The sequence below is a fragment of the Chenopodium quinoa genome, unplaced genomic scaffold (assembly GCF_001683475.1).
Source record: "Chenopodium quinoa cultivar QQ74 unplaced genomic scaffold, ASM168347v1, whole genome shotgun sequence".
Classification (NCBI taxonomy): Eukaryota; Viridiplantae; Streptophyta; class Magnoliopsida; order Caryophyllales; family Amaranthaceae; genus Chenopodium; species Chenopodium quinoa.
Genome location: NW_018744517.1, coordinates 798,492 through 820,052, shown reverse-complemented (window position 1 = coordinate 820,052; position 21,561 = coordinate 798,492).

Sequence of the window (21,561 nt, the reverse complement as noted above, 5' to 3'; positions counted from 1 at the left end):
GAGAGTTACAACACCAAGATTGGATTCCGAGCGTCTATACCTGTAAAACAACGGAGACTCCGGTTGGGTGAAGTTTCGCCTCCGACGATCAAGTTAGAACGTGTTCGGAAGATGTAAAAAGTTTGGAAAGTAAAGTAGTATCTTCTCGGATTCCGAGATCGGGAATATTCTCTGATGTGAGAGTTAATTATTTGCAATCATTGACTGCTCTGGTTTTTTCGTGTTGAATGGAATGTGTGTTCCCTCGGTGGAACATCTCCCTTTTATAGGGTCTTGGGATTCGTGCCATTCTCCTAGGTTACGGAAACCTAGACTTGATGGGCTTTCACGGGAATCGGGCCCGAAGGCCGTCTTTTTCCCTGTTGACTGGGAATGCCTCGTGTCAACTTGGGATTGGTTCATATAGAACCTCTCCTAGGGTGACACGTGTCACCTTCTGATTGGGCCACGTGGCCTGGGTATTTTTACCCAAAACATTTGCCCCTCACAGGGGTGACGTGGCATACCACGTGGCGCCTGTGACACTTATCACTTAGGCGTTGGTGAACAGGTCCAAATGTTTACCTTCTGGAGAAATTACGGGGATGCCCCTGAAATTACCCTTCCATAAACAGGTTTTTACCCTCCTTTTTTTTCGGACATTTCCAAAATTTACAGAGTCAATTGTTTCTAGAGAGAGAACATCTGACAACCGTCTATGTATCTTCCGGACAATTGTTTCTTTTTACCAGCTAGATACAACCGGTATAACATCTGCTTTTAACAAATAGAACTTTTGAGAACCGCCTGGGTATTCTCCAAACAATTCTCTCCTTTTCCAAGGGATTACATCCGGTTAACCGTTTGTGCATCTTGCAAGCAACTGCTCGATTTCCGCCTGCTAGTTACACCCGGTCAACGCTTAACTCATTTTCAGCACATTTTAGAGGTACCGTCTCTCCCCCTCTCAGCTCTTTCATACTTTTTCCGTTTGTGTACATATCAATTCAAAAATGGGTTCACCAACAACACACATGGAACAACCTAGTTCAGTAGGCAGCCGTTCCCCTGGTACGACTGAGTCTAGGACTGGGGGTGCCGTCTCTAGGTGTTTGGATCACCCTTGTTCATCTCCAAATCTCACCGTCTCCGTGTCTGTGCAAGACACTATGGCTCAGACTAGATGGACGGTTGTAGATCCGGATTATAGGGAAGAGAATGCAGAAGGTGTGCCGCATGAGATAGAATAGACTGAATAGGCAAGAGGATCCCCTCCGGGTGCACCCATCACTCCTAGCAATGGGATCCTTGAATAAGAGAATGGAGACGGTGAAGAGGCTGCCTCTGTGTTTGGCTCTGAGGAGGCGGGTGAGGCTGTCCTTGAGAGAGAAGGAGATGAGACCGTTTTGGGTCTAGCTCTAAAGAGAGCAGCAACTCACTATCACCGGTTGAGGATAGTGAGGCAGAGGAGAGATTAAAATGGAATAATGAGAGGGATCCATTCCGGATCCATGTCTCTGCCAGAGACAGGGCAAACATGGAGAAGCACCTAGAGGCCTTCAAATTCAAACATCCTCTTGGCGAAGGTTATGTCATCCAGGTGCTGCCTGAATTGGGGACCATTGTCTAGAAAGATGACCAGCCAAATGCCAACTACTATTTTGGCTGCTATGAGGCGACTTTCCTAGCCGGTCTCCGCTTCCCCCTTCTTGACTCAATTAAGGCTATCCTGCGAGGATACGGCCTGGGCGTGTGGCAATTAGCCCTAAATTCTTGGGTTAACATTCTGGGCTACATCACCGTCTGTGAGATGCAGGGTCTCCATCCCGGCTGGGAGGCTTTTGCCCACATGCATTATTTGAGCCGTAGCCTAGGCGGCTGGAGAGCGCGGTACACATTAACCACCTACCCCAACTATTTGATGACCCTAGGCAAACCGTCTAAGTGGTCTGATTAGAAGAACCGTTTCTATGGTTTCTGCCCCCAAACAACGAGAGAACTATGAATACCGCTATTATAATAAGAAGCCGGATCTATTGGGGCAGAAATGTAAACTTCCACAGGTCTCAGATGAGGACTATGAAAAAATAATAGAGCCGGGGTTTTTTTGAACTTACAACCACCACTCTCTCAACCGGGGAATTAATAAGTAAACCCAAAAACTGGGTACCCAAACACGAGTTCATGAGGGACGAGGGGTTCTTGTCCACTTGCGGTTTAAGCACCATGTTTGACAGACGTATGTAGAGCATGCATCCGGCAATGTTATGCTGTCTTTATTGTTTCTAACTTGTGTTTTATTCTTGCCTGCTTGATGGTCTGATAGGCAGTTCTTTTTGCAGAAAACGCTAGAAGGATACTTCCATAAAACAAAATACCTACTCGTTCTGCAGCAGAAATCTACAGAGAAAATGCAGAGAAGAAGAAAGCCGCACTGGCGGCTATAGGCCAGGTATAAACCGCCTGCCCCAGCTTCTCCCCCATTGCCTTATTTATGTATACAGAAGGTTATGAACCGGCTGTATGATTGATGCCTTGTTCTGACTGTATGCATAACATCTGGTTCGTTTTTCAGACGGAGGCCGGGTGACGAGGTCACAAGCTCTAACAAATCCAGAAAAATAACTTTTGCTCAACGGCTTCTGAGCTTCCGCTTGGGAAGGGCCGTCTGACCGTTGGAAGGAAGAGTATTAGAAATGCTGGTCTGGGGATAGACCTTTCTAGCCAGCCGGGTGCCACTAAGGTGCCGAAGGGTGGCCAGCCACCCAAAGCTGCAAGCGGTTCTGCAGCGGTTGTAGGCGATCTGAGCCTTCAACCTTATCCCCAAGGTACGACTAATCTCTTCAACTCCTCCTTTGAGCTTGGTTGGCCCATGCGGGTCAAGTCACATTCTCAGCTACACTCAGAGGGTTCTTTAGGCAGCCGGCAGTCTGTTGGTGGCGCCTATGTAGCTTTCTCACCATATTTAACTTCTGGTGCAGATCCATCCCCCCGGTGGTCGGATGTGCAGCAGTTCACTAAAGCTATGCTAAGGGCTATCCCAAAGGAGGATAAGGAGGCCATCCCTAGGATCCAAGCGTTCAATGTTGAACGCATCCTTTCTCTGCTGTCTAAGGTATAATAGCTTTACTCACATTTTTTCAAGTATATTCCCGGTTGCTTTTCTAACACCGTTTGCATGTATACATATGATGCTGCGAGTAGAGGGGTTGAAAATGTCGTATGCTCGAAAGCAGGAAGAGGTAAGGCGAGCCAAAAGAGAAGCGTCCGAGTCCACTGATGTTGCTCAATATTCTATGTTAATACATGACCTTGAGACTAAAGCTGAGCTCCTGTCACACGCGAATTCCATCAAGCAGCTTACGGCTGTCCTTGCTGAGGCTAACCTGAAGGCCTCAAATCTGGAGGCGAAGCTCAAAAGTGCTCAGGCGGGCCTTAAATCCCTGTAGGAGACCAACAAGGAGAACGCCACTCTTAAAGTAGACGTCGACTGTCTGAAGAAGGAGATGACCGCCTCCTGGGGCAACTTCAGAGCAACCCATGAGGCTGAGCAAAGCGGGCTCATTGAGGAGAATGAGGAAGACTGCTAAGACTGGATGAAGATGGCTTGGGAGCTTTTGTATCCGGATGCTGAGTATGACGTCTAAAACATGACCTACAAATATGCAGACCTTGTCCTCTCAGTAACGGCTGAAGGGAAGCCAGAGCCTGAGCCGTTTTAAGAGTGGGTCAAAAAAGAGCTCCCAAACGGCGAGGAGGCTGCTGATGGCGTAAGAGAGGACGAAGAGGAAAAGCAACATGAGGATGAAGCCCAAGTGAATTCTTCTCTTGCTCCTCATGCGAAGGATGCACCCACGGCCCCGCCACAATAAACATAAGCTTTTGGTGGCCGTATGTATTTCCGACCTGTGTGCCGAGTATTTTTGTTGTATTTAATTTGTTTGACAATATTTCTCTTTCCCGAATGTAGATCCGGTTTGACAATTACTCTCCCAACCTTTTGGTCGGTTTTTATTATATGCTTTGCCGACTGAGTCGGCTTTGCCAAATTTGCTTCAATTTTTTATTTTGCCAAGTACGTAGCCTAATACATGCGGTTTACCTGATGCACCAGGTGTATTTGCCCCTTGATGGGTGTATGCTTGGTTTTAAAAGTGGTGTCTGGGTCAATCAATCACCAAAGTGATTGCCCCAAACCAAGCGGACAATCGTCCATTAAGCATCCGGACTGAATATCAGACGGTCATTGACCGCCTCTGAATCGGCTAGCGTCAATAAGACGTGCGGTTTTTGCTATGCCTCCTAGGTTCCATCTTAGATCATTCAGGTTAACCGGTTGTGAGTTTATCCTCATGGGGTTAATCAGTCTTTGCCAATTATTTTCTACGACGAATTCACCCGGAGGGGCTTCGCCGGATGTCTTACTCTTGTTGGAGCAGACGAATTATCGTTTAGTAGCAGACGACCATTGGATGTGTGCAATTTCTTTTAACGAGTATTTTATAACTGCTAAGTTTTTGCCCTAGCTTAGATCCTCAAATTTAACTGTTCGTAATGCCTCTGAGCAATAACAGGTTATATCCAACCATAATAGCTACCGGTTACCGGTTGTTACAGACGGTAACCTATGTTATCCAGGTCTCACTTGATCATTCAAACACCTGCGAGTTATCTTAATCCAGACAATTGGTAGGGTCGTTTGTTTTTAAGTTTATAGAGCAATGTGCCACCCGAATGGGAGATGCTCTCTGCGACGAATTCACCCGGATGGGCGTTGCCGGTTGCCTACTCATGTTGGAGCAGACGGTTTTAAATTCATCTGGCCATTGGCCTAATCAGGGTGTTCTAAAAGGAACAACACATAGCTGCTAAGTTTTTGGACTTAGCTTCTATCTTCTTATGTTTGAGTAGACGTAAAATTTTAACAAGCTCGTTTGTACATTGCACAAACGGTGTTTATATATAAAGCAATAAATATGATTGAAAATAAAGAACAACTTTTCATTGATAAACTTTATTTACAAAATTTTTGGTCTTAGAAGTAGTACTTTTTTAAGTTGTCCACATTCCAAGTTCTGGCTAGGTGCCTGCCGTCTAGAGTTTCCAGGCGGTAGGTGTCGCCTCTTACTTCTTCATAGATTTGGTAAGGGCCTTCCCAATTGGGAGTCAGCTTTCCTTTCTCATTTGCCCTACCGGTTGCCTCCATTTTCTGTAGCACAAAGTCCTTTACTTTCAAGGGTCGTTTGTGTACTCTTTTGTTGTAGGCTCTTATCATTCTCAGACGGTAAATCTCATGACGCAAGGCGGCATTGCCCCTGCGCTCCGGGAGTGAGTCCAATTCTAGCCGCATGGCCTCCCAGTTAGCCTCTTCGTTATAAATCATGACTTGAAGAGTCGGCTCATAATGCTCAATAGGAAAGACGGCTTCTGCGCCGTATGTCATAAGAAACGGGGTTTCAGCGGTTGCCCCTTTTTCAGTTATTCTAATGGCCCATAGGACATGAGGCAACTCATTTGTCCATAGACCGCCAACCCTTTTAATTTTCTTCTTAATGCCATCTGAGATAAGCTTGTTGAAGGTTTCAACCTAGCTGTTTGCTTGGGGATGGCTGACTGATGCAAAGCAATGTGAGATCCCTTGATGTCCCAAACAATTCTTGAGGGCAGGCGTCTCAAATTGAGGGCCATTGTCAAAGACCATAGAAATAGGTACCCAAACCGGGTGATAATATTCCTCCAAATGAAGGAGATGACATCCTTTATCTTTATGCCTTTGACCGCCTCTGCTTCTACCCATTTGGTGAAGTAGGCAACAGCAACTAAAATATATCTTCGTCCACCTGTAGGAGGCGTATACGGACCTAAAATGTCCATGCCCCATTTGGCGAATGGCATTGGGCTGTGAATAGCTGTTAGATCAGTAGCCGGACGGTGTATGAGTTTGCCAAATCTTTGACATTTATCACATTTTATCACCATTTCCATGGCGTCTACATCAAGAGTAGGCCAAAAATAACCTTGCCGCCTGACCCTTTTTGCTAGAGACCTGTCACCTATGTGTGATGCACAAAAACCCGAGTGCAAATCCTCTAGAACCTCTTTCCCCCTTTTGGGGTGATACATTTTAATAATTGCTGCAGATAACTCTTCTTGAAAAGTTCTCCATTATGAATCTCAAAGTTTGCAACACGCTTTTTCATTGTAACCGCTTCTGGGTATGCATCCGACAAAGTGTCGTCTACTAGATAAGCCTGGATGCCATCCATCCAGGTTAAGCTTCGGTCCAGAATTCCAATGGGATCTTGCTCTATACTTCTTTTTTCCATAACTTCCCAAAAGACCGACCAAGGCGTATCATAGGAGGCGGATGATGCCAGCTTAGAAAGGGCATCCGCCTGATTGTTTTTTGACCTGAGCACCTGGCTTAGATGAAATTCATCAAGTGTCCCAACCTCTTCTTTGACCGCCTGCAGGTATTTGATCATGGCCGGATGGATGGCCTCATAGTCACCATGGATTGCCTAATGATTAGTTGCGAATCAGAACATGTGTCAACTTTTCTTGCCCCTGCCACCTTTCACGTGCGGATACCGGCTAACAAGGCTTACTATTTTGCCTCATTATTTGAGGCCTTGAACTTGAAATTAAATGTAGTGCATATTCATACTTTCCCCTTCAGGAGATTAACATATAACGCCTGCACCACAGTCGTTCATAGTAGAGCTCCCATCTACATACACTTTCCAAACCTGGTCAAGATTCTCCAATTCAGCTAGTCTTGTCATTTCAACAATGAATTCGGCAAACGCCTGACCTTTCACTGCCTTCCTTGGTTCGAAAGAGATTTTAAGACTTTGCATTTCAATAGCCCATTTAAGCATCCTATCGGATGACTCCAAGGTTGTCATTGGCCGCTTGAGGGGTTGATCTATGTAGATCACAACCGGATGTACCAAGAAGTATGGTTTTAACTTCTTGACTGCCATGAAAAGAGCAAGGCCAAAATTTTCAACCATTGTCAGCATTTTGAAGAACATGGCTAATGAAATAGACCGAGAGTTGAATTTTGTCTCTCTCAGCCAGGAGAACTACACTGAGGGCATGGTCTGAAACGACTAAGTACATGTAAAGAGCCTCCTTTGGCAGAGGGATAACAAGCCTTGGCAATGAGTGCAAGTGTTCTTTAAATTTTTTAAAGGGCACCTCAGCATCATCCCCCCATTAAAACATAGTCTTATTTTTTATTTCTTGGAAGAAATAGAGGCACTTGTCACCTGACCGGCTAAGGAATCTCCCTAATGCTGCCAGACAACCGGTTAATTTTTGAATTTCTTTGACAGTACGGGGTGACTTCATGTCAATGACCGCCTGTATCTTTCTTGGGTTGGCCTCTATCCCCCTTTAATCAATTAGAAATCCGAGAAACTTCCCAGACTCAACGCCAAAGACACACTTATTGGGATTGAGCATGACATTGTGTCGCCTGAGTGTGGTGAAGGTTTCTCGGAGGTTAGCAAGATGATCCGTCTGTAACTTGGATTTGACTATCATGTCATCTATATACGCCTCTACATTCCTCCTAATTTGATTAATGAAGACTGTATTAATCATTCGTTGGAAAGTAGCAGGCGCATTTTTCAAGCCAAACGACATCAGGGTATAACAGAATAACCGCTGATCAGTGACGAAGGTCGTCTTCTCTTGATCTTTCTTCCACAAGGGTATCTGATGAAAGCCTGAATAGGCGTCCATGAAGCTCTTCAAAGCATGTCCGGCTATAGAATCGACCAGACTGTCGATCTTTGGAAGTGGATAACTGTCTTTTAGACATGCCTTGTTCAAATTAGTGTAATCGACACACATGCGCCAGGTACCATTCGGCATCTAACAACTTTTTTACTTCGGTGACTGCCGCCTGACTTCTCTCCTTGCCATGATTTCTTTTCTTTTGCCTAACCGACTTCTTTTTGGGATCCACATCGAGCTTGTGAACAGCTAGATCCGGGCTGACGCCTGTCATCTCTTCAACTTCAAAGGCAAAGATGTCTTTGAACTCTTTCAGCAAATTGTGCAAGTTTGCACCCAACTTTGCAAAAGCAACCGTCCCAACCTTAACAGTACGCTCCGGGAGGGTGTCGTCCAGAGCAATATCAATTTGTTCACCAGCTGGTTGGGGACGGAGTTCGTCTGATCGTTCCCCGGTCAGTGATTACTATTGCATCTCTTTTTTGATGGCCAACAATTGGTCAGCCTTTCTCTTCTTGCTGGCTGCTGTTGGAGCAGGCACGACTTCCTTGACTTCATCAAGGTTTATTGGCTCCTTACTTTGGCCAGATGCGGCTACTGTGGGCTTGACGTTTGAGAGGTAGCACTCTCTAGCCGTCTTTTGATCTCCATTGAAGGAGCCGACATACCGTCATCCTTTTCAAATTTCAGAAGCATGAGGGATGGAATAATGACTGCCTTGGATTCGTTCACTGTTTGATGACCCAATATCATATTTTAGGTGGTCTACTCTTTAACGACCAAGAACCGGACTACCATGTGGCGTCCTTCTACCTTCTTTCCCAGCCGGATGGGTAGGTCAATTCGTCCTACCGGATGCACTACTCCGCCCCAAAAACCAACTAAGGGGTGAGATACCTTGTGCATACTGTCGGGCTTGTACTTTAGCTTTGCCAAGCACTTGTGGTTGATAAGGTCAGATGAGCTGCCAGTATCAATAAGGATACGACCTACTTTCTGGTTGGTCTTTTTGTATTCAATGACTATGGGGTCATCATGTGGTCGCCTGACCTTACCCTTGTCCTTCTTAATAATAATGACCTCAAGAAAGGAGTCAGTAGACACCTAGCCCTCTCAACTAAGTTGACATCTAGCCGCCTGACATGGTCCTTGGTGCCCCGGATGGTTGGACCCCCACCAGCGAATCCGCCTGCTATTGTGTAGATCGACTTTTCGTCAGTGTCCGAATTACTAGCAGGATGGGCTTTCTTTTTGGATGGCTGCCCATGGTTAGTTTGCAGGGTCACCTTGTAGGGTTTCGTAGTGACCCACACTACGCGGAAAGGAAATCCCCCAAGACCCGCCCCGATAACCAAAGCAATTAAAACAAGCATAAACATAATTAAGCAATAATTAAAAGAAGAGAGAAAGAAATTATACCCTCGATGCATGCTTCACTCGTAAATCGAGCTCTTACTTCGAAAGCTCTAGCCTCGCAAGTGCGACGGCCTCCAACGGAGTCCACCCTCGAGACCTGACCCGAACGGCCCCTACCCCGAAGGTTAGTCGGGGCTAGACCAAGAAAGACTAGAATATTACGAACTTAGAGGTTTTCTCACCTTAAGGGAGATACCTCATTGAGTTCAACTCAAGTGGTTTTTCCCAAAATCCAAACTTGGGTATTTATAGGGAAAGGAGACTTGAATCTCCCTTCTCCCAAACATGTGGGAGAATTGCATTTTCCTACTAATTATTTTTAATCAAAAATAAATTAATGAACAATGCAATCAATGAGTTACAAGTGTCAAATGGAGGAAGAATGATTAGGTGAGGACCATTCCAAAAAGGGGGGGGGGGGACCATTGCCTTGATGCCCAAGGCAATGCCCACAAACCTTGGTCCCCTCACCCAAACCGTATCCACCATGTGGCTGGGACAGCTGGATGCCAGCCAGCCTTAGCTTGGCTGCCAAGGCAGCCTTGCTGGCGCCTGGTGCCTAGGCTATGCTAGCAAGCCAGCCAGCACAAGCATGCGCACAGTTAGCAAGCTACGCATAGCGTGCGAGCTGCTGCTGTGGCATGGCGGATGCTGGGCGCTCCAAGGCTGCTAGCCCACGCCACCATTTTCTCGCAATGTGCCTGGCCCCAGCTCTCGCATGCACAACACGTAGGGGTGGGACTTCGGTCTGGCGGTTCGGTTTGACCTCGGTTTGAGTCGGTTTCGGTTTGGAGCGGTTCGGATTGAAACGGTTTAGTTTAGCTGGCGGGTCGGTTTGGTTCGGTTTGGGTTAGTCATAGCTCGGTTTGGTTTCGGTTTATTTCTTTGCGGTTTAAAATTCGGTTTGGGTCATAAGCGGGTTGGTTTATAAACGATTCGGATTATGTCGGTTCGGTTTGATACGGGTCGGTTTAGGGGGCGGGTTTACCCGGGTCAATGTCAGTTCGGTTTACAAACGGTTTGGATCAAGCCGGTTTGGTTTGAAATGGGTCGGTTTAGGGGCGGGTTTACCCGGGTCAATATCGGTTCGGTTTATAAACGGTGCGAATCATGTCGGTTCAGTTTGAAATGGGCCGGTTTAGTGGAGGGTTTACACAGTTCAATTGGTTCGGTTTATGAACGGTTTGGATCATGTCGGTTCGGTTTATAAGCGGTTTGGGTCATGAATTCATGATTGTTTTCAAGATCGCGTCATGACCATGATTTAATGAGTTGATACTTATAATACGATAAATCGATAATTAAGAATGTACAAGTATTCAATTAGATTGATCAACAAGTGTTTTAAACTTTTAAGTTTTAATAATCAGATATGTAAATATGTTTATCGATTGTAGTACATACCAATAATTCAATGAGGCAATGATACTTATGATAGTATGATAATGATACCAACCGTACATTCGTACGATATGATATACATAATAATTAATCTATAATTACATATACATTAACAATATCGTATTGAATCAATTTCCATTTCCAAACATTGCATTTCTTATAAATTATAACTTACACGAGATTAAATGGATTCGTTATTTAGTTTGTTACTTTATTTAGATTACTAACTCAAACAACTTAATAAGTTAAATGGACGAAATCACGAAATCACTAATTAAAGTGGTGATGAAATCATTATGCAATACTAATGTACGAATAGTCAAATATACAACGGTTAGATTGAATGCCCATGAAAAACAATGGTTAGATTTTCATTACTTTATTAGTTATTAGTATTATTACTTATTAAGTTATTATTAGTTTATTATATATACTGATATACAGTCACAGACTCACAAATATATATAATATACATATAGAGATGTCAGATATTGATGTGCATTAACTCATTAAGTCATTAACTATGTCGTATTGAATCAATTTCAATTTTGAAACATTTGCGTTTCTTACAATTTATAACTTATAAGTAATAAATTAATAATTATAATAATAGTAATAATAATAATAATAATAATAATAATAATAATAATAATAATAAATAATAATAATAATAATATTAATAATAATAATAAATAATAATAATATTAATAATAATAATAATTATAATAATATTATAATAATAGTAGTAGTAAACTAGTAATAATAATAATATTAACAAATAATTATACTAACAATAATAATAATTATAATAACAATAATAATAATAATAATAATAATAATAATAATAATAATAATCCCTCAAAATAATAATAATAATAATAAATAATTAAAAAAAACGGTCAAAAAGACCTAGAAAAGCACAAAGAAAAATCTAGACCATTAGATCTAGATGAAATGACGAATATTCTGGAATCTACAAAAAAAAAAAAAATGAACGGTTAGATGTTGAGATTGAATATGGACGGTTAGATCAACTGAACAAGTAAAACCTAAACCTATAATCTCAAGCCCACTCTATCAGCCATTCAGCCGTTTTACTCACTCTTCTATTCTCAATCTGTCTTAGTTTCTCTCTCTAACTTCTCAGTTTCTCACTCTTTCGTTCTGAAATTCTCAAGAATCTTAAGCTCAACTTCTCAACTTTTAAAAATCCTAATTAGGGTTTTTGTTTTTGTTTCATTTGTGTTTTGGATCTACATTTCTGATTTCTCGCTTTACATTCTCATTTTTTTGTTTTTTTAAATCTTCCTCTCCTTCAATTTGAAGGCTTCAAGCCGTCAAAAGTTCAAAACTCAAGGTAATTTTTTGTTAATTTTTGTTGTTTTCGTTTGATTTTTTTCGTTTTTGTTTCGGTTTGTTTATTTAGGGTTTTTGTTTTCGTTTCATTTTTGTTTTGGATCTAAGTTCTGATTTCTGACTTTTTCATTCTCGTTTTTTTTTTCAAATCTTCCTCTCCTTCAAGCCGTCAAACCTCAAGGTAATTTTTTGTTAATTTTTGTTGTTTTCGTTTTGATTTTTTTCGTTTTCGTTTCGGTTTTTTACTTTTTTTATTTAGGGTTTTTGTTTTCGTTTCATTTTTGTTTTGGATCTAAAGTTCTGATTTCTGACTATTCCATTCTCGTTTTTTTTTTTTTTTTCAATTCTTCCTCTCCTTCAAGCCGTCAAACCTCAAGGTAATTTTTTTGTTAATTTTTTCGATTTTTTCGTTTTCGTTTCGGTTTTTTTTTATTTCAAGTTCTGATAATCTACATTCTTGATTTTTTCTTTTGATCTCCAGTTCAGGCAGTTCTCCATCTTCAAATCTCCTTCAAGCCGTCAAAGGTAATTACTTTTTCCTTTTCGTTTCTTTTTTAATACAGTTTTTCTGTTTTTGTATTTGATTATTGTTGTTGTTCTTGCTTGAATATAGTCGAAATATAGTCGAAGTTCAAATACATTTATCTACTTGCAACTTTTTATGTTTTCACACTTACACTACCTTCTGCCGCTGCTGTCTACCTTTTTATGATATGAGGATTTTTTTATTTTGTTTTTAGAGGGATGTAATTTTTGTTCAAATTTAGTTTTTGTGTATATGATCATGATGTTGAGTGTTCATGATATTTAGTTACCATTACGTACTTAAAATGTATACTTGTATGATTGGCTTAAAGTTGGCTTAAAGTTAGTACTTAAAATGTACACATATGTCAGTCACATGAGATAATGCATGCTTAATTGCTCACTATTAGTAGAATCTGTCACTTAATTTGGTACTTATAAATGTTGTTTTTTTTTTGTTTCAGTCATGTCTTGCGAGTATGATGAATTTGACTATGAGAGGTAATCAAATTTTGATACTGTTAGCTCTCAAGCTGCCTCTGTCTCACTCCCGGTTGATGATGCTAGTAATACCGGCACTATCAATCCTTCTGTTAATAAACGTCAAAGAACCGCAGGTATATGGAAGCATTACACTTTTTTTGTAAAGACGATAGGTAATGAAAAGGTAGATTATGCTCGTTGTAATTTGTGTGGCAAAGAATATAAAGCACCTGGTAAAGAGGGTACTTCAACTTGTAGAGCTCATATTAATGCATGTTTGGAAAAGCATGGTCTCCAGTCTGGTAACGAATCACAATTTGATCAAAAAACTTATTTACAAAAGTTTGCTAAAGCTATTATCTGCCATGCATATCCTTTAAATATTGTAGAGCATGAATATCTTAGGGAACTTCATGCATATTTGAATCCTAAGGTGCAGCATGTTTGTAGAAAAACTATGTTAAAGTATGTTATTGCTGAGCATGATAAATATAAATCCTTGTTGCATGAGTCTTTGGCTAATGTTTCTGGTAGAGTTAGCTTTACATGTGACTTGTGGATTGCATGTACTAACCGAGGCTATCTCACTTTGACTGCTCATTATGTTGATAACAGTTGGTCTCTTAGGTCTAAAATTTTAAATTTTAGATATTGTGGCCCTCCCCATATTGGTGTTGAGGTTGGAAAGTTTGTGTTTAAACTGATTAAAGAGTGGAACCTTCAAGGTAAGGCTTTTTCAATGACCGTTGATAATGTTCGTTCTATGGATGTTATGGTTGAATATTTGAAAAAAGAATTAATGCAATGCTCTCCTCTTCCTTGTAATGGGAAATTCTTTCATGTTCGATGTTCAGCTCATGTTTTAAATCTTATTGTTCAAAGAGGTTTAAAAGAAGTTCATGAAAGTGTTGAAAAATTGCGTGAGGTTGTTAAATATATTGATGCTTCTGATTCTAGATTAACTCAATTTGAGAATGCTTTGTCTGAGTTAGACTCTGCTTTTAATGGTAAGTTATGTCTCAATGTTGTGACTCGTTGGAATGCCACTTATACAATGCTCCGAAAAGCCTTAGAAGCTAAGGATGCCTTGATTCTATATACTAGTAGGTTTTTGGGTATTTCTTATAGACTTGATGCTGATGAATGGGATACCATTCAAAAAATTTGTGATTTCCTTCAGCCATTTAATGATATAACTGTGTTATTTTCTAGTACCGAATATCCCACTTCTAATTTGTATTTTGTTAGTGTTTTAAAAATTGAGTACGCTATTACTCAAGCCTTTAAAGACCCTAAACTTGCACCCATGGCAACAGTTATGCTTGAGAAGTTTGAGAGTTATTGGGAGGATTATAGTTTGATACTTTCAGTTTCTATTGCTCTTGATCCTCGTTATAAGTTGTTTTGAGCGAGACATATGTTGAACTCGTTGTATAATGATGAGGCATGCGACGAAAAGATTATGATGATTAAGGAAGATTTTTATGACCTTTATAAATTTTATTCTACTGCATCTAATACAAGCTGCAGAAATCCTGCCTCTTCAAACACAACTCAATCTGAAAATTCTAATCGCACGTTGAGATCTCAAAATATGTTCACGGTATTTATGTTATACAATATACTCAATATTAATGGTAGTCTTCTATTTTTATTTGTAATGTCATAATTTAACTTTTATAATAAAAAATCTGTTTCAGTTGCGTGAGGTTGATGATGAATGTGATGATTCAACTAGATGCCCTCTGGCTGATCTTGAGGCATATTTGAATGGACCTCGTTCGCGATTAATTCAAGGGGAACATTTTGACGTTCTCAAGTATTGGGAATCTCAAGCTTCTTCTCTTCCTATTTTAGCTAATATGGCAAGGGATGTTTTGGCCATTCCTATTACATCGGTGGCCTCTGAATCTTCTTTTAGTTTGGGTGGTCGTATTTTGAACAAATATAGGGGTAAACTTTTGCCAAAGAATGTTGAGGCATTGGTTACCACCCAAAATTGGTGCCGTGGTTATCAAGCGGATGTTGAGGAAGACGTCCTCCTTATTGGTAAAGAGATTGAAGCCGAAAGTGCTTCATCTGCATAACTGGTATTTGTGTCTCATTGTGGTTTATTTTATCTTGAAAAATCGTTGCCCTTGTCATTTATTTTCAGACTTGCTGGTAGCATTTTTCAAGACTTTTAAAATCGTTGCCCTTGTCATTTATTTTCAGACTTGCTGGCAGCATTTTTCAAGACTTTTAAAATCGTTGCCCTTGTCATTTATGTTGAGACTTAAAAAGTTAAATGTATTTTGGTACTTGCTGGCAGCATTTCTCAAGTTTTTATTAAAACAACCATTGCTCAGTGATGTAAATCTGAGAGCAATTTTAAAAAACAAAAGCTATAATTTTGAAGTTGCTTGAACTTGTTATGAGCTGCTGCCTGCTGGTAGTGCTTTTGCCTTTTGGTTGTTGTCTCTGCTGAGTTGTTGCTGCTGCTGTTTTGTTGCTGCTGTTTCTTATGCTTGCTGCTGTTTCTTATGCTTGCTGTTTTAATTTTTCTTGAATCATCATTGCCCTTGTCATTTATGTTGAGACTTCAATGTATATGTACTTGCTGGCAACATTTTTCAAGTTTTAAGTTAAAACAGCCATTACTCAGTGATGATACGATAAACGTAAATCTGAGAGCAATTTTGAAAAACAAAAATAAGTTCCTGCTGAGTCCCTTCTGCTTATATTATTCCTTGCTTCTGATAAGTTGCTGATCTGTTATTGCGTGTGCTGGTTCCTGCTTGTTGCTGCTATTTCCTCTGCTCTTGGGTGGTGTGCTACTGCTTCAAGATTCTGCTTCAAGATTCTGCTCCCAAATCACTCACATTCTCACTCCTCCCTTCATCTTATCATGTATCATTTTTTGCAACCCTAAACTTGATGATATTTCAGTTGATAAATCTGAAATCTAATATGGGTAGTAGTGATAGTAGTTTCATTATGTATTGGTATATGTATTGTGAATTTTAATCAATGAAAATGGTGACTTTTTTAATTGCTTGTTGATATTACTCTAATTTTAATGCTATTTATCTGCTGGATTTGTGGTAATGTTATGAAATAATTGTGGCTACAAATTTGGGATGCCTCCGTATTTATTAAAATTCTTTTACTTAATATCTGGTTTAATTTAAGAAAAGCTAAAAAAATGTGTTTTATAAACATTTTAGTCCTCCCCTTTACAAAATACTTGTATAAGAAAGTTTTATAAAGTGATAATGTGAATGATTGTACGCCTTATTGACTAGTACAGTAATATTCTAATGCTTATTCCACTTGTGTAACGCAATCTCATACATCTCCAATCTTATGTTACCTTTGAGGCTTTGAGTGTTATTGGATGATCATGAATATCAAGGAACAATGAAGATAATTTGGGTGGACTAGCATTATTACTAGAATGAAAATGATACAATTATACAAATGATATATCTTGTAATTAAAATAAATAAGTAATCTAAAACGATATTAATAATGTCGTTGGCCTAGATCTAGGTGATATAAACCTTTGTATAAACCTAAGCCGTTTGATTAGATCTACATTTATTAACATTAATTGTATTTACTATTTAGCCATTTAGGTTGTAAATAATTCAATTTGAATTAAGCAGTTTGTAATCGGATCAGTTTAAACAGGTTGCGATTTGAAAACAGTTCGATTTTAATGGTTTAACGGGTTATGGCAGTTCAGTTTAGACGGTTAGCGGATTTTAACGGTTCGGTTTATACGTGCGGTTTAAACGGTTTCGGTTCATAAACGGGTCGGTTTAAACGGTTAGCGGGTTACAAATGGTTCGGTTTAAACGGTTTTTTTTTTCGGTTTAAACGGTTTTGGTTTATAAACGGTTCGGGTCATTAACGGGTTTATAAACCATTCGGTTCGGTTTCGTTTCGGTTCAGATTTGCGCAGTTTGGTTTGTTATCGGTTTACGGTCCGTAACAGGTTAACATTGAGCGGTTCAATTTGGTTTCGGTTTGATATTGAACGGTTCAGTTCGGTTTTCGGTTTGTATTTATTGGTTTATAAACGGATCGGTCCGTGATGGTTCGGTTCGGTAACGGGCGGTTTCACGGTTCGGTTTGAAAAGTCCCACCCCTAACAGCACGCATTGCTAGCAAGGCCCAGCCCTGCGATGTTGCGTGCTTGCGAGAGGCTGGTTGTTGAGGCGCGCCATAGCCTAGAACCACGCACATCCATGCATGCTGAGCACGCTGCTATGTGATGGCTGCGATGGCTAGGCACTGCTGTTGCCCAACATGCCAGCAAGGCTGCTAGCGCCTAGCATGCTAGCAAGGCTGCTAGCGCCAGGCATGCTAGCAAAGAAGCTAGCGCCAGGCATGCTAGCAAGGCAGCTAGCGCCCAGCATGCTAGCAAGGCAGCTAGCGCCCAGCGTGCTAGCAAGGCTACTAGCGCCCAGCGTGCTAGCTAGTGACAAGCGCACTTTAGGGCGCGCTTTAGAGCATATTTTAGGATGATTTTGGATGTATTTGGGGCCGCTTTGGCCGATTATTACCTTGTTATGCTTACGTTCCCCATATTACGTGCTTCACGGGTTTTCGGTTTGTTTTTGATGTGTTTTCAGGTAATATCAACCGAGTTTAATCGGATCCCGAGCCCTTGATGCGTAACCGAGCTAGCCTTGACCGGAGTCCGAGGAGTTAAGGAAGTTCAAGTGTCGTGCATTGATTACATAGCACAGGCAGCACGACCGTGTTACCATAGGCACACCCGTGCTGGCCTATAAGCAAGCGACCCCAGGCAAGGCAGCACGGCCGTGCAAGCCAATAGCACGGCCGTGTCAGTATCCACGCACCCGCACGGCCGTGCAGGCCATTAGCACGGCCGTGCCAGATGTTGCCCGTGCCCGTGTCAGCTTCAGTATGAGCCCCGTGCTAGAGCATATTCAGCACGACCGTATCATTTTTAGCACGGCCGTGCCAGGAAGCTGCACGGCCGTGCCATATATAGCATGGCCGTGCCAATTTGAAGAAGAAATCCGGTTTACTTACTGACAAGCTAGCACGGCCGTGCCAAATACAGCACGGCCGTGCTGATCCAGGGTTAACTGCGCGCTTGACTTCTCCGCATTAGAAGACGTATATAAGGCCCAACTTTAAGAGGATTCCTCAGACAGTTTTTTTTTTTAGAGATAGTTTTGAGAGCCTTTGTAGAGAGTTATTGGAGAACGTTCTTAGTATTAGAGATTCATTAGTTTTCTTAGAGATATTTCTAGAGATTTTAGTTTTCTTGGATTGATTTGAAGCAAGATTTGCGAAGATTCTTTGTATTATTCATTGACGACGGATATCAAAATTCTAAACTTTTCCATTGATTCGCATCAATACAATTGGTATTATTCATTCTTGTTTATTAATCAAGCTTTATTATTCCTTAATCAGAATTCATGTTTATATCTATTATGCTTTTGGAATTCATTATTGCTTTGATTATGAATATGTTTGAGTAGTCTCCTAGCTAGGGTTTCGGGATGAAACCCGGCCTAGGTAATCTATGTAATTGAGGATTGATTTTGATAAACGGATTGTGATTAAATTGATTATATGCGATTGCATGTTAATTCATTATAATAGGAGTAGCTAACCTAGAATCTTGAATTTGATTGCATGATATTCTTGATTTGAACAAGAGATTGTGAATTGAGTATTTCATTATTGAATGTGGTTTGATTATGTATCGAGTAATGTTAAGTGCATGAGAAATCCAAGCTTACTATTGCCCGTTGTCTTCCTATCACATGATATTGATCAGACTTATAGTCTTTGCATATCCCGTTTGTCTCTGTGATTCCTTGTTGCTTAGTTACCAATGGTTAGGCGGATTCTCGTTCTCCCTAGTGTCTTAGTTTATTGATCTATTCCATCTTATTAGTAGTATTTTAGAACACCATTTTCCATTGATTTTGAACTAGCTTAGGTTTAAGATTGATTTGCAATTACTCTCGTTCCTCGTGGACCGAACCTTTATTTGCCATTGTACTTGGTTATAGGGTGTTCGTATAAGTATTGTTTGATTGAGAGCTAGATTGTAGCGACCGATTTAACCCTCGTCAAAATGGCGCCGTTGCCGGGGAGCGGTGTTTGTTAATTGTTTTTTGATTTCTTGAGTCTAGTTCATCATAAAAAAAAGCACAAAAAGATTTTTCCCTTTTGGCTACACTTGTAGCCCTGCTATTTAATTGGTTTGGTTAGTGTGTATGCGCAGGTCTAAACAGAGAGAATTAATACCCTTCGATCCAGAAATCGAAAGAACTTTGAAGAGCAATCGTAAATCTCGATTGACGTCATCAAACTCTCAAGGAAAGGAACACAACACACAACAGGTTCCAATGGACGACATACCGCGCCAACCTTATCGACCAACACCACGACCCCTTAAGGAGTTGGGAACTCCTGGGGTGTATAGAGCTTCAAGTGGGATTGCTCCACCCACTACTGAGGCCAATGATTTCGAGATCCGGCCGGCTATGATCACCCTCATCGAGAGAAGGCAGTTTACTGGTGCCAAGCATGAGAGCCCTTTGGCTCATTTGAACGAATTTGAGAAGTACTGCAATACCATCAAGGTTAATGGGGTGAATCAAGAGTTCGTGAGATTGAAGCTTTTCCCCTTTTCACTTATTGGGAGAGCTCTCGAATGGTTAGAGAAGGAGGTGAAGCCGAACTCTCTACACACTTGGGATGATGTCACGACAACATTCTTGGGAAGATTTTATTCCCAAAAGAAGACAGCCGATGCTAGAGCTTTGATCCAGGGATTTCGGCAAAGGAGTGGGGAGTCAATCTACGAAGCATGGGAAAGGTACAAGGAGTATCAAAGAGAGTGCCCACACCACGGAATCCCAACATATCAAGTTTTACAGATTTTCTATGGAGGATTGAGTCCTCAAGGGAAGACCAGTTTGGATGCGGGAGCAGGTGGCCCCATTATGAACAAAACCGAAGAAGAAGTCATTGATATCATAGAAGATGTGGTACGACACCACATGGATTGGCAAGATGGAGAGCGAGAGGCCACGAGCAAGAGTGGAGGAGCGGTCTATTCGGTAGACCATCTTAATGCAATCGGGAATTTGACATCGCAAATTGTAAATCTAGGTAAGGAAATGTCAATTATCAAAGAGAAGCTCAACGCTCCACCGCATCAAAATCTTCCATCCTATTCTAAGGGAGCAGGTACGCACTCTAACTCTAATAATATGCCTGCTGGATGTATATTCTGTGAAAACTGTGGGTCTTATGACCATGATACCTCTGCCTGTAACGTAGATTCCCAATTTCAATCCAACTATAATGATGGTAATGAGTGTGATAATGAACAAGTCAATGCCTTGTCTTATGATAATAGACCTAGGAATGACAATAACAGATATTTACCACCTAATCAAAGAGGGAACAATTATAATCAACAGGGTAATAATTCTGACTACCAACAGCAAAACCAGTGGGGAAACAGGAACCAAAGGGACCAAAATCCCCAAGGGTCTTATAATCAACATGGTAATTTTGGTAATCAGAATAATTACCAACAAAATGCAGGTAATCAAGGGCAATACAATCAGAACATGAATGCCAATAACAGGGGAAATTGGAATAACAATGGTAACAGGAACAACTTCCAAAATCAAAATCCCCAACAGTCTAATGCGCGTGGCTCTCGAGCCTCTAATGACAACTACAATGCTCAAGGACCATCGTAAAGGACTAGTTTGGAGGAGATGATGGAAGCACAGACCAAAATGTTCAACACTTTCATGGCCACCAGTGACAAAAAGTTTAATGAAGTGATGACACATAATAAAATGCTTGAAACCCAGATTTCTCAGTTGGCTAGTGCTATAAAGGATGGGGTTGGAGTGTCAAAACTCCCACCTCAAGGTATTGACCCTAAAAACTCTGTAAATGCTATCACCACTAGGAGTGGAAGGACATTTAGGGGGAGCGATGAAGTAGTACCCCCTAGGAGTCAATCTGTGACTACACCTACCACTGATACTGTTATAGAGAGTGAGGAGGAGAGGACCGGAGAGAATGATAAAACTGTAGAGGTCCTGAATGAAAAGGAAGTAACACAAGTCAAAGAACCCAATCTATTGCAAAAACTTCCTTACCCCCATAAGTTTGTGAGACATAAGTTGGATGTTCAATTCGGTAAGTTTTTAGATACTTTGAAGCAAATTCACCTTTCCATACCATTCACCGACGCTATAAAACAAATGCCTAACTATGCTAGGTTTTTGAAAGATATTTTGAGTGGCAGGAGGAATTGTGATGGGGTGGAAACTGTTAACCTCACCGCGAATTGTAGTGCAATCATCATGAACAAGATGCCTCCCAAATTGGGAGACCCAGGTAATTTCTCAATCCCTTGTGCTATTAATAAAATGAAAATTGATAATGCATTATGTGATCTTGGGGCTAGTGTTAGTCTTATGCCATATTCTGTATATCAAAGATTAGGGGTAGGAGAACTTCTTCCTACCAACATTACCCTACAGTTAGCTGATCGTTCGATCAAATTTCCTAAGGGTAAGGTAGAAGATGTTCCCCTACGAGTTGGGAAATTTGTGATACCTGTGGATTTTGTAGTTTTGGAAATGT